The 14,893-nt window shown below is 40.8% G+C and overlaps 1 protein-coding gene across 5 annotated transcripts in view; it reads right to left on the reverse strand.

Moving 5' to 3' along the window:
• The window catches only part of LOC149153182 (putative pentatricopeptide repeat-containing protein At3g23330), a 206,211-nt gene that overhangs the window by 103,703 nt on the left and 87,615 nt on the right, over nucleotides 1-14,893 (reverse strand). Inside the window, exon 4 of one of the 5 annotated variants that reach the window (XM_089443279.1) lies at nucleotides 9-541. The exons of the other annotated variants lie outside the window; for them this stretch is intronic. The gene's annotated coding sequence lies outside the window, so the exon portion shown is untranslated. Of the gene's footprint in view, nucleotides 1-8; nucleotides 542-14,893 lie in introns of those variants that run through there. 5 annotated transcript variants of the gene reach the window in all.

Below are 14,893 nucleotides of genomic sequence, written 5' to 3' on the forward strand. Positions count from 1 at the left end.
CCCAGATTGAGCTCTCACGGAAAAAGACAGCTTGTGTGCTTCTGTATATTCCAGATTTGTATGTTGTATGTGCCACAATTTTTGCTATTAAAAGATTTTATGTAAGTAGCTAAAAACATATTCCTAGTTCTCCAGAAGTAATAGACATTGATGACAGCATGAATTTCAGGGTTAAGCAATTAAATTCATGGAATTTTCCTTTCTTATCACAATTCTGGTATCTGTCAGGATTAAAATGATCTGGAAGTTGTTTCTGACCAAGTCGCTCTTGAGATATATAGCACCCTAGCTAATCAACCACCTACTGCTATACATAAATCAATCAGAATTTTTATCTTTATTTGCCTGCCTCAGTTTATTTCAAGTGGAATAAATCTTGGATGGTAATGATGCACATCATTCTTAGAATCTGGTTCTCCTTACAAGATAATATTATTTCCCATATTAATTCAGTTAGTCCTCTTACTTGTTTGCATTGTGTGTACATTGAGTAGTAGTGAATATGAAGTAGTTCATAATTCTTCTTTTCATCTCAGATTTCCTGATCAAAAGCAGAAAACAGAAAATGGCAATTATACACATGCAATCACAATACACAAGTTTTTCTAAAACTTCCAAGATGACTGCATATGCCTTAGCAAATGTTAGCCTCTTATCCAAATGTCTACACACATCACACAAGTTGAGAAGCACACCGCCACAATGTTATAAAAAACAGACCATCATCAAACTGGTAGAGCCCAAAAATGTGAACCAAACAGAACCCGAGAAAACACAGGAAAATAACTGGACCAAAAAACCAGTCAACCAAAAAATAAATAAAATATTCAAATTTTAAAGTAAAAAACATATATATTCATATAAATCCAAACCATTTATACACAACTATAAAAATAAAAAATAAATAAAAATCTCATTTATATAGCATGAGTGCACAACCAAAATAGCACTCTGAGCAATACATCTCTAAACCAAAATACATCAAGAAACAGGTTCTAAATGGCCTCTAGAGTCCAAAAATAAGCATAGTACTAAACTACAATACTACTAATACTAATGGCTATCATCAATATCATCATCCTCTTCCCCATCTGCATCCTCTAATTAAGTAGATTGAGATTCTATAGTGGGATTTTGACTTGATTCCCCTGGCCCTGAAGGTGGAGGTGGGTCCAAGTCCATCCAAGAAAGGTTTTCATTGTCAAATGTCAGTTCCAGACTCCCCACAACCCACTCTAATGATGGATCAAAGTCACCCAAAACTATGTTGTTTAATTTAGGGGTCTTGTTCAACAATTGGTTACGCCTCAACCTCAGGTTGTACTGAACATAAACCATGTCATTCAACTTTTTTTGCTCCAAACAATTCATCTTCTTGGTGTGTATACACACAAAAATGCTCCAATTATGTTCACACCCCGAAGCACGGTATGTTTGGCTCAATATCCAAATTGCAAATCCAGGCATTGGCTACCAAATTGTTGCCACCAATAGGTTGCAATAAGAGTCCAAAGGAAAAGAAGTATTACTAAATGACTTCGAAACTTGGACTGAAGTCTTTCAATGAGTAATATAATTTCCAAACTTTGACATTTCTTATCTAGTGGATCCTTTATTCTACTTCTTATAGCTACTTCTTATCGCCAAACATGCCAAAGGTACCAGTACTCTCATTGAAATTGAAGAGCTTGCTATGTATCTTATCTTGAATCTTGGGATCTGGGACCATGCACTCAATGCATTTGCACAATCCCTTTTTTACCTCCCAATCTGCGTCAAAATATTTATTGTAATGGTACCTTCAAAGTTCAAAAGCGAAAAAATATTCTTGATTGATTTTGAATGTTCGGCAAAGTTTTTCTAAATTCTAATGAATAACAAAGCTTGTAAACTTGAAAATTAAAATTACATACCTTAGTCTTAGGCAATAGCCAGCAGCATGTAAAAGTTTATGGAGTTGTTTGTTCCATCTTTCATCAATGATTCTCCATAGAGAAAGATACTTTAGTCTTTTATCCCCATATGTTGCATTTATTGTCTCTTTGGCCCAATCCATGGCAGGTTTATCACTATCCGCAAAAGTCTCACAAGAGTCTCGCTAAATAGCAATATCTCTTTCTCCTTTCTCCAAAAAAAAAAGATCAAACACTTTGTCAACCACCTCTTCCATCCAGCTTTTCTACTCCATTGAGATGACAAAAAAACCTCTTCCGCAAGTTGCCTTTTTGTTGAACAAGGGATTGCAATGAAAGAAAGTGTCTTGCAAATCATGTAATTGTTGACCAAACAAGTTCTCTATCCTTAGTGTCTTTTCTCATCAGGTTCAAAACCCATGAGTAGTTGTAGATATAGCTAGTGACATTTTTTGCTTCTTCCACACACTTTTTCACCTACTCAATTTTTCCAATATCCTCAAGCATGAGGTCTAAACAATGTGATACACATAGAGTCCACAAAATGGTGGGGTGTTTTCCTCCAATATCCTTCCAACCACAACATGGTTGGAGGCATTGTCTATGATCAACAGTACATCATTCTTACCCCTACTTCTACAACCACTTCATCCAAAAAATGAAATAATAATTGTGCATCCTTCACTTGATTAGATGAATCCATAAATTTGAGAAACATGGTACCTATTACCACAAAATATAGCAGGTCTAATGAAAAGCATCACTAGGCAAGTCCATGTTGAAATTTCTAAGTTTGACACGTCAGAAACCCCTACTGCATTATCTGGTTTATTTCTCCTACTAGTTTATTCCATTAACAAGTTATTTATAAATATAAACACTGAAATAAACACAAATGCAGCCTTAACTCGTATACAGATTAGCAACTGAAATAACTGAGACAAACACACAAGGGACACCGTTATTTTTCGACAATCGTCCCCGAAAAAACCCAATGCGAGAAAACCAGTGCAGCAGATATGAGGGTTTTATTATTGTGCAGTTTTTGAATACAACTAGGGTGCCAGAAATGGCTCACCCAATAGAGAATCCCCTCGACAGAAGTACCTCTCATCGGAGACAGGTATTCCGATTGATCAGTCACCGGATGATCGATCCCACAGCAACTACGGCAGCTCCTTAGCTGGACAGAGAAAGATGCTCCAAACTTCTCTGCTGCCCTGTGTCACTCTGCTAGGGACTGCGTCACCCTCTCAACTCACTAGCACTCAGTCTGCCCCACGAAAATCACCCAGCGCAGTCAACTCTGCTAGCCTCTGCACAGCTACTAATGCCTCTACGTCAACCCCTTGGCTCTCTGCGTCAGCCCTCTGCACCACCCACGCTGGCCTCCTCAGCCTCTACGTAAGTCCCAGCTGCCTCTGCGTCAACCTCCCCAGGCTCTGCGCTGTCTCTCTGGCACTATCTCTGCCTCTTTGCTATGTATTCTCGACCTCGTGTCGAACTGCCCCTCGCTGCAACAGATCATTAGCTAGATTCTCTCAGCAAAACCCCACTCCAAAAAATCAAACTGATTGATCAATTTGGTGTATCTCCAACTGACCCTCAAGCCTCCTCTTATACTTTTCATGTTAAGTCTTCAACAACCGAGATTAATTCTCTAATCAATGGCTAAGATTAGATTTGGCTTGATCCATGTCATTTAGAACATTCTCACCCAGTTTTATATTAATACCCATTAATATTTTAATTTTCCTAAGTTTAGACTTAGGAACCCCATTAAAAATATTAATTATTTTAATATCTCTCCAACCAGGTGGAATTTCCCCAAAGGATTTCTGGGTCTTGGAGATCTTATGTGCCTTAGACTCTCCACCAATTTTCATGGCTAGAGCACATCCAATGCTACCAAAAATCAACACTCCCTCTCAGCGAGGAATGTGCTCTAGTAATGCTTCACCATGGAAACATCACACTGATCCTCCACACCGGTACCTGTGTTGATGCTTTCCCTGTTGCCTCACATCATCTGTACTGTTGCTTCCTGTACTACTGCCCACGACACTGCCACTATCACTGCTACATATGTACTGGAGCTCCCTCTCAATATGTTGTGCATGTTGCCCCTAGCACTGCCACTGCTAGCTGCTGCACTACAACTCAGTTACCGAGAAGTAGGTAACTGAATTCTCCCAAATACTAACATCCCAGTTAGTCTGGAAGCCTCGTGAAACTAACGCTGCCTCTACTGCTATCCTGTGCTCCCTCAGCTGTCACTACGTTGCTGCATACACCTCTGTGCCTTTCGCACTATTACAACCTCCACTGCGTTGCCTCAGATTTTTGCACCCAAGCACTGCCTTGCTGCTCCACTCCACTTTGCTCCACCCGACCCCTGTCATTCTGCTACTGTCGTTAAGGGCTCCCATAGCCGGATATGATCCAAGAGTTTGGACACCTCAAGGCACCTGCCCCTCGTTTGTAGTCCTCCTGACTACAACTCGTTGTCTCCCCATCTCTTCTCTAGAGGTGCATGAGCACTGATGGCACAGTCGTCATCAGTCTCAACCTCTTTCTCTGCCTTAGCTAGAGCTGCCTTAGAATCGGAAGCCTCTCCCTTGTTTTTCTTCCTAGGACATCGGGATGCATAATGTCCCAACTCCCCACAATGGAAGCACTTCACCTTGAAGATATCCTTCTTCTTCCTCTTCCCTTCTTGTCCTGCATATGCTAGAGCCGCATCCTCCTCCTCCTCTTTCTTGATTCAACTTCCCTTGCCACTACTCCCCGCCTTGGTCAAACTCCTGATCTCTTCTTGGCGAAGAGCTGCCCACATCTCCTCTTAACCTAGAAGAGTAGCCCTGCCCAAAATACTTTGGACAAATGTCTCCCACTCGGACACTGCATTTAGGGCAGTCCTGACCATAAATTATGGATCCGGTGTAGACCCCACGGAAGTAAGCTGGTCACAAATCTCCTACAACCTGAGAAGGAATGGATCTATCTGCGCTCCCTTCTGCATCGGATACGACCGCAGCTGATTTTCCAATAGTATCTTTCGCTGCACGGAACTGCCTTGATACAAGGTCGTCAAAGTATCCCACATCTCCTTTGTTGTGTTCTTTTCAGCAATATGTGGTATGAGTCATGACATGATCTTTGCCCCCGTCTAGGATCATGCACTTCGCCCTCGCCATTGCATCCTCATACTTTTCATTCTTAGCTGGGTCGACTGGGATAGCCACGGCTCTCAAGGCAAAGTCCTTGATGCGATGTCGATCCAAGACTGTCAGGATCCTGGCCTTCCAGATGAAAAAGTTGGAAGCCTCGTCCAACCTGTCCTGATTCCTTAGTCTGTTCACTGCCATTTCAGCTCCTCTTTTGGACTCCCTCTGAGATTCGTCTTCCCTCCTGGAAATTTCCCTCTAAGTCCTGAGTTCCCTCTTGGAAATCCTCTTGCCAAATGTCGAACCGCTCCTCCCCAATCTTCCTTGCAACTGCAACTCGAATCTGGATTTCCTGGCTATAAATCCATCAAGGTAGCGACTCCCTCTACCTTGGTTCTGTCCCCTTAGGTATTGTTCTGCACCAACAGAAACAACACCCCACCAGCTTCTCAATCACAATCTGCCCACAGCTCCCCAAGCCCCGACAACTGAAGAAACTAAGCCTTTCAGGCTCTGCGCAATCCCAGCAATGGCAGAATCTGCTCCTCCTGGCCACAGCGTCGATCCTTCCTGGCTGAGAAAGATGACTGGGCACTGCATAGGTCTGATCTGCCCCTCTGCCTCTGCACTGACCCTCCTCCTGGCTCGAAATGATGATGCAGGCCCTCTGCGTCACTTCTTCTCTGCTGCTTCTACTTTGGAACAACGTTGTCTCTCGGGACAGCTACTACTACTACAAATTCTCCAGATTACTGTTGGTGCCTTCAGTTCTCCTGTGATCTGTGATGCTCTAATACCATGTTGAAATTTCTAAGTCTGACACGTCAAAAAACCTACTGCATTATCTGGTTTATTTCTCCTACTTGTTTATTCCATTAACAAGCTATTTATAAATATAAACACTGAAATAAACACAAATGCAGCCTTAACTCATATACAGATCAGCAACTGAAATAACTGAGACAAACACACAAGGGACATTGTTATTTTTGGACAATCGTCCCTGGAAAAACCCAATGTGGGAAAACCGGTGCAGCAAATATGAGGGTTTTATTATTATGCAATTTTTTAATACAACTAGGGTGCTAGAAATGGCTCACCCAACAGAGAATGCCCTCCGCAGAAGTACCTCTCCTCAAAGATAGGCATTCCAGTTGATCAGTCACTGGATGATCAATCCCACAGCAACTACGGCAGCTCCTTAGCTGGACAGCGAAAGCTGCTCCAAGCTTCTCCACTGCTTTGCGTCACTTTGCTAGGGACTGTGTCACCCTCTCAGCTCACCAGCACTCAGTCTGCCCCACCAAAATCACCCAGCGCAGTCAGCTCTGCTAGCCTCTGCATAGCTACTGATGCCTCTGGGTTAGCCCCTTGGCTTTCTGCGTTAGACCTTTGGCCCTCTGTGTCACCCACGTTGGCCTCCTCAGCCTCTGCGTAAGTCCCAGTTGCCTCTGCATCGGCCTCCCCAGGCTCTGCCTCTTTGCTATGTATTCTCGGCTTCGTGTCAAACTGCACCTCGCTGCAACAGATCACTAGCTCGATTCTCTCAGCAAAAACCCACTCCAGAAAATCGAACTGACTGATCAATTTGGTGTATCTCCAAGTAACCCTCAAGCCTCCTCTTATACTTTTCATGTTGAGTCTTCAATGGCTGAGATTAAGTCTCTAATCAATAGCTAAGATTAGATTTGGCTTGATCCATGTCATTTAGAACATTCTCACCCAGTTTTATATTAATACCCATTAATATTTTAATTTTCCTAAATTTAGACTTAGGAACCCCATTAAAAATATTAATTATTTTAATATCTCTCCAACCAGGTGGAATTTCCACAAAGGATTTTTGGGTTTTGGAGATCTTATGTGTCTTAGCCTCTCCACCAATTTTCATGGCTAAAGCACATCTGATGCTACCACAAATCAACAGTCCAAACCTCATGGAAATAAGAGATCAACAACTGTTATCACCTTATCAGCCTTTCTCCAACTATTTAGTGGTAAATGAACCGCAATGGAGGCTTCCCTATATATAGATCACCTTAAGATAATCAATAAGAAGGTTCAATGGGATGGATAGGACTAATGATTGGGATAGGGTACTGGCAAAGCCAAGAGGGCTAAGATGTTATCCACCAGAGTCTTTGTTGAAAAGGTTCACCTCTATTTAGAAGAAGCAAGTGTCACATAGATAGTCTACATTCCATTTAGTGTGGGATCCACAATTTAGAAGGATTAAGGTATGGTGACAGAGAAGTGTAGCATGACAATTTAGTTGAAGCATTTTCATCTTCAAAAAAGGAAAGGGAAGTTGTTGAAGGAAGCCTAGATGATCACATGAAGGAAAAGGTATGCATATATTTGTTAACTTTGATAAATAGATAAATCCATGTCATCACTTAGTTACAGATAGAATGGTTAGAAGTCTCTATCTCATGAGCATGATTGAAGGAAAAGGAATTCTTCCTTCTAAATGATACATGAAGGCATAAAATAATATGCCTTGAACTCTACTATATGATGACATGATAGAATCAACACTATATGACCTCATGAAGAATATAAGGTGGTTGGCAACCATTGTTCCTATGATTAAGGAGCTATGTATTGAGATCCTGAGGAAGCAGTATAAGAAGTTGAAAGAAGAGTTCGTAAAACATGTACCTATAGCCACTTGAGATGAGATGAGTAATCAAATCTGATAACAATTAGAAGGATTAGCTATGACATCTCCATGGAGAAGGTATGAAGAGCATGATATGTATGAAGGAGAAGGAGAACCTTGGTAGTAAATATCTTGGAGATGGATTTGTACAATATGCAAGATGTTAATGTTGTAGAACCTGAAATTATGACGAAGAACCATCATTAAGAGGTAATTTTCATTTAATGATTCACTTTTGATTTTGAAAGCAAGCATCTGGTTGGGTTGGAACAAGGCTACCAGAAGAGGGTGGTAGAAATTCACCTACAACTAGTACACATAGACTTGGATGGAAAATTCTTGAAGGAACATAACTTGGAAAGAGGTAGCAGTATGAATTATAGCCAGATGATGCGAAGAAGGTCACTTCCCAATGAAAAGAAGATGACATCACTAGCATTAACTGGTTCAACACTATGAAGAGGAAAGGGAAAGTGATGTAGAAGAGGGTCGAAACCCTACGAAGAAGTTATGAAAGAAGATGGCTCCATGATATAGAAGTTGAAGTTCATCCATGACATGATGATGCAGAAAGGAAGAGCCCTACTAGCAACTGAGAGTACCATGATCTCCACCAAAGAGCAGATAGATGTTGTTGGATACAAGTGATGTTGTTGGATACAAGTCTCTGGTTAAGAGTGAGCTTGAGTATATTCCTTTTATAGGAATGAGTAGATTCTCCCCAATTGAGAGGGAGAGATAGACACATCATTCTTGTCTTCACATCATGAAGAAAGAATGGAGGATTGGATAAGCATTTGAATTTCAATACTCTTTGAGGATGAGGTAGGGCATCCAATAGGTAAGAGTAGTAAAAGAGGAAATTCCTTGAGGATGTGTAAATCCGAGATAGAAATGGTCCTAAAAGGGCATACCTTGTGAACATCTGGATGGAGTATGTGCCTTGAGAGACAATGATGAAGGTGTCTATAAGTCATTGTCTCCCCAGCATTGTGCTCTAATCTTGTGGAGAGATAGAGTTGTTAATCAAGGCCTTGCCATATGACAATGTTGGTTGATATGATGAGATGCATTGATATAAGCTAAATAGATAGCTTATGAGATGGCTTATCAATCTAACTCTTCTTGTGAGAAATTATTCAGTATGAGAATGTCTAAGAAACTTCTATGTATTATGAATACCTCCCTAGTTAAGAAGGAGTGTTGAAATATGTAACTAGGTTCAGTCTTCATAATGTTTTGTGTATTCTTGATTTGATGTAAAGAGAAAGAAAAAATTATTATTATTATTTTTATCGCATGGGTTTCATGCTCAAGGTCAAATTATTTATAGGTCAAGCACCCATTATGTGCTTCTAAGGTTTGTCATAGGGTCAAGAAGTCATTAGAGTCATTGTCATATGTAAAAGACCCCATTGGGCATCTTGTAACAAGTCAAAAGAATTTATTTGAGTCAAAATTGTGTCAAAAGACCCTCCAAGATCAAGTCAGCCTACAAAAGAACAAGTCGCCACATGAAGGCAATTTGTATCCCTTGAAAGCCTATATGTAAGTGCATTCGACCTTATTTGAAGAAGACATCTAAGACATTCGATCAAGCAAGAGAAGAAGCTCGATCATAAGGAAAAGAAGCCAAAAGGGCAAGCAAAGTTCAAGGAAGAAGTTAGAATCAATTTTTTGGTCTCTCTCTCTCTCACACGTGGAAAGGAGAACTAGGGTTTCTGAAGCTGCAACGTCAAAGTTCTGAAGCTACAAGGTCGAAATTCTGAAGCTGCAAAATCGAAGTTGTGAAGCTGCTAGATCAAAGTTGTGAAGCTGCTAGATCAAAATTGTGAAGCTGCTAAAGTCGAAGTTGCAAGAGAAGTTGCTCAGTCGAAGTTACAGGAGAAGTTGTTAGGTCGAAGTTGCAGAAGAAGCTAGGGATCGAAATTGCAATAGTAGATGGATGGTCAAAAATCTTTTGCTGGAAGCTATTTTGACTTTGAAGGAAAGCTCATCAAGAAGGAAGGTTGACTTGGTCTTGGAGGGGTCTTTGTCTACGGTTTAAAGGTCCTAGAACTCGTCATTTGAAGATTCTATAAGAACAAAAGAATTTCTTGTGGGTTTTCCTCTCTAGGAGAGGTTTTGGCCGTGGCTAGTAGCCTATATCTTGTGTCCATTTGTGTAGTTGTTTCATGATAAGAACACTATAATAATCAAGAGAAGAATAAGCCAGTTATAAATACTACAAGTTGAAGTAAAGGAAATCACAAGCAGTTATCAAAGTAAAGAGAAATCACCCTAATCTAGTTGCCATAGATTTATCAACACTAAGTGCTTCCACCCTCCAAGGAGAGTGACATGCCCCAGGTTAGCCCATCAATCCATAAGTGTCTATGATATGGTGGTCATGGAGTGGGAGAGATTTCCAGGAAAGTGCCATAGCCATGAGACCAGCTAATGGGGGTCCAACATCCTCAATATAATGATGTAAGGAGGGAGCAATTGTGGTGGCATGAGTTAACCCCTTCCTTGGTCCACTTTTTCCACTCCTTTGGTGTGCCTTTTACTTTAATGATTTGTTTTTACTTGGGTACATAGCTCAAGAGCCCAAGCTTGTTTTCGCTTTTCCAATGCCCCTTTAAGATGTAGCAGTTTCTCGCTCATCGGGGTTGAGACATTCAAGAGTTCCTTTATTTGAGATGAAGCATTAAATGCTTGAGGAACAACGTGATGGCTAATGAGGGGGGTAGAACTCATGCTAGGATTTTTCCCACATGTTAAATATTGGCCTAGCAATCTTTTGCATATTACATTTTCTTTCGTTGTGGCTTTATATGCTTTTAATTTTATTTCAATTGCATCAACCTCTAGGGCCATGTATCTGGGCCCGAAGTCAATGATGTGGATATAGGCTACCAATCTCGATGACAAATGACTAGTGACCCAAATAATGGAGATGGATAACTGGGAGAAATGGAGAGTTTTTAGTATGGATTACCTTGGACACGTTATATCAATTAGTGCCTCCCTAGCAATGTGTCCTTAGACCCTAAGGCCTCAAAAGAGGTCCCACTGGACTAGAGTCAAAGACGAACCTCCCAAGTAAAGCATTGGAACAAGGATACAATCGAGATCGTTCAATCATCTAGTTTTCCCTGTGATCCATATCAATACGCCCATAACATTAAATGAAAGCACATTATTGCAAGAATGGTTAGAGTACCTACTAAGAAATGACCTACCTTCCTTCGAAAAGAATGCCAAATGGGAGATAGATCAAATCGAAATAATTGATGGAGAACTCTAGCATAACGCTATGCGCTGACCATCATGGGGTTGTTGGTTGGCTGGCTAGTTGTAAAATAAGGAGAAAAGTTTTTTCTCCTAGGGGTCACCCACATTTGGTGGGTAACAGTGCCTTTTGGGTAAGAAATTAAGCAATTCAAAATGGTCTAAGATATTCCATCAATCCATCCATCAAACATAATTTTGCACCCTGTTTTGGTCCATGACTGCTTGAACTCTATGAGTTACTCATATATTCTTTCAACCTCATTGTGTAAAAGTGGCCCCGTAAGATGATGAAAATTACAGTCTTTGAAGCTCAAGACTACATGCAACTATAGCATCAATCGTAGGTTAATAACATGCAGAATTCTCAACATTGAAAAAATCGTCTGCATCATAAAACCGTCTAGTAATGCATTCCCAAGCATCCTCCTCTATCTTCTTCGATTTAGCATCAATAGTCAATTGAGCAGCAAGGGTGGTGCGAGGTATAAAGAAAGAATCAATCCCTTTACATTCTCTTTTCAAATTGGATGAATTAGGGCCAAAGGCATAAACATGTTCATCACCAATTATAACAGGGATATTGGGATTCTTCAAAACTATGGATATGCCCTTCAAGTTCAAGGTCCATGAAAACAAAATCATCTTTTTCACTTTGGTCAGTGTTTTTTAACTTTCTTGTTCTTGCTTTTTTCTGCTTTGACGACTTCAATTAGACCTAACATATGACTTTCTAGTTCATCAAAGACTTTATCACATGGTTCTACTTGTCCTCTCCAATGGGCTAAGTGTTCTTTAATCCAATGGATCCCCTCATCTTAAACTTTCTTCCCATAGTACTTATATAATTTTACCCCATCTTCATCCAAATGGCAATGTAATCATGTGGATCATTCTTGCTTTTAGGGGTAGTTGACCACTAGAAGTGCATTTGAAGATTTGACAAAGACTTGTTAAGAAATCCAGGGCGTCAAAATTAAGTGATTTCTCTTCTATTAGTAATTGCTTGTGGCTGTTTTTTACTTCTTAGAATAGGATCTTCTTTTACTTATGTTATTACAGTGTTATTCTAAATCAAACAACTACCAATGCATAAACTATAAAGAGACAAGAGACACAGAATATAGGCTATCAGCCAGGGCCAAAACCTCTCCCACTTAAGAGAAAACTCGAACAAATTCTTCTTCTTGTAGAGATTCCAATTGACAAATAACAAGACCAAGACCCTCGATCTATTTGCCACTCCAAGACCAAGACACAAAAGCATCCTTGATGAGTTTGATAGTCAACCTTTTGCTTCTTCCTTCTTCTCGTCTTCCCTTCAACTTCGGCTACCTTCTGCTTCAGATCTTCACTAGTTTCAGCGTCCTAGAATTAGACCTTCTTTGCATAGGGACTCCTTCTAGCTTGCCTCAGCTTCCTCTTAGATTTGCCCTACTTCCAACTCGGCTACTAAGAGGACTGTAATTCCTCTCATCTCTGTCTATAACAAAATTCCTCTTCCTTCTTCACACGTGTCCCAAAATAGACCCAAAAACAGATCCAAATGATAACACAGACCTCGCTCTCCCTTTGCTTCACTTCGTTGGCTATAGGACTGTCTTTCTTGACCCTTTCGTTGATCTTCGCACCACTTACTAACTCCAGAACCTGACCGAAAATCCTTGCTCTGAAATGAGCTTGAGTGGCCTATTTATAGTTGTTTGCCATGATACTAAGATGACTTGACATGAAGATGAGCCGACGTGTCCTTTGGTGAAGATATTATTATTCTTCTTGAAGTCGACTTGAAGGAGAGGTCTTGTCCTTGTCTTGGAGGGCTTTCATACTTATTTAATGACTCATACAAAATGTAATATGTCCAAAAAGGGTCCTTCATACATGACATTGACTCAATTTGACTTTTATGACTAGATGACAAATCCTAAATGCTCACATTGGGAGCCATCACTAAAAATAAAATTCCTTGCTCATGAAACCCATCAGACAAGCATTACAAAAATAATTTTATTTTTCTTCTTTACATCAATTAAATAAAATCAAAATTGCACATGTTATTATCAAGACTGAACCTAGTTACACTTTTCAACAAGACTCCACGATCAAAGTACATTTAGATCATTCCAGCACCTTCAAAATTGTCAGAATTTCAAAATTTATCGGGCCTTTCAAGACCCTTTCTTCTTCTCTTCATTCTATTGTACAGATTCCACAACCCTGCGATGACATTGTAAAAATGATTCTAGTATGATGAAAAAGAGTCATGTAAAAGGCCTAGGTAGCTTAGGACTTTACTAGCAAATGAGTTCACTCTAGGGGTTTTTTTTCCTTAGCTAATTATTTGTATTTTTTAACACTTATAATTAGTTAAGTTTTTCTCCCAAATATAACCCAAAGCTAGAGTGTGGCTTGATGGTGGAGTCTTAGGTGAGTCCTGTTACCCACCACCAGGGGGTGATACTATGGGAGAAATTTTCTCCTAGATTTGTCTTCAGTCGGCAACCAGCAACCACCTAATAGCTCAACGTGCTACCATTCTTCGCCACCTAAGCCAGCCATCGTGCACCCTCACTCATCTATCACAATTGTATGTTTGAAGGTGGGCCATCCAACCCCGAAGGTATGATCTTTCATTATGTAATTGGGTGTTTATGATTGCATTTCTTGGGCACACTTGGGCATGGATTAGTGGGGGTATTCAGAGGAAAGAACAGGATTCGATTGTACCCTTGTTCACTTACCTCAACTTGGTGGTTAATCTTGTATCTTAGTCCCGTGGAATCTCCTTTGTTGGCTACTAGCTTTAGCAGTGGCACTACTTGGGAACCCTGATTTTGGTTGCATGGTCCCGCACCCAGATACCATATATTTCACTCCCCTCCTCTCATTACAAGCCCTTTTCACACTTTCCCCATCTGGGTCCACAAGGTGTTAACCTTCCCCTTCCCCTTGTCCACACCTTAGGTCGAGCTTGGAACGATGCCCCGGAGGTTGATGCAGCTGAAGAGAAAGACATAAGCATAATATGACCACATAAAACAGGAAATGTACCACATAATGCAAAAGAAGGCCAGGATAATAAAATCTAGTGCGCGTAAAAAAACCAAACATGAGCTCTACCCCATATCAGTATGGCCATCACTCTGGTTCATACGGTCCATATGAGTGCCCCTTGCATCATTAAGGAACCCATGATTGTCCCAACCCCTGGTGGGTGATGAACTACCCCACCTTAAGGGGGTAATCACTGCTACATCTTACACATCATGCTCTCATCCCCTTGAGCCCCGAGCAGTAAAATGAAGAAAAAATCAATAAAAGGCAAAAGGCATATGAAGAAGGGTGGAAAAACAAAGGTCGGGGTAACTCATGTACCACGATTGCTCCCTCCTACATTCATACACCCAAGGTATGGGCCTCCCTCATCATAGCTACCCTTGTACCATGGCATGTGGCTTGGAGCCTCCCCTTTTGCCCCCACTTTGTTCCATCACTATTTCACATGACACCTGCCATTTGATGGATGTACCATGGACCTGTCATTCCCTTAGAGGTTGAAACCACCTAATAGGGTCTTTCATTAACCTCTCTTGTCAAGGAAGGTAACACCAATACATGTTCAAAGCCCATTTCGAAGGGAAAGCCACTATGAAGCGTCCACTTCTGCCTTCAATTAGCAAGCTTATTTACTCAATTGCACTAATGAATCATTGTATTGGAAGGTTAGGAGATGCATTGGATCTTATACAGGCTTGCAGGTGGCTTTTCATCTTGGACTTGGTCTCCCTATATGGGATCCAAGCCCTCCAGAGGGTCATAATGGAATTTGTAGAGTGAGCGTTGAGAGCCATGGGCCTCCAGCCATTGAGAGAATTGAT

Source organism: Pinus tabuliformis, chromosome 9, assembly GCF_031772625.1.
Source record: "Pinus tabuliformis cultivar Carrire ecotype Pingquan chromosome 9, CPIR1, whole genome shotgun sequence".
NCBI lineage: Eukaryota > Viridiplantae > Streptophyta > Pinopsida > Pinales > Pinaceae > Pinus > Pinus tabuliformis.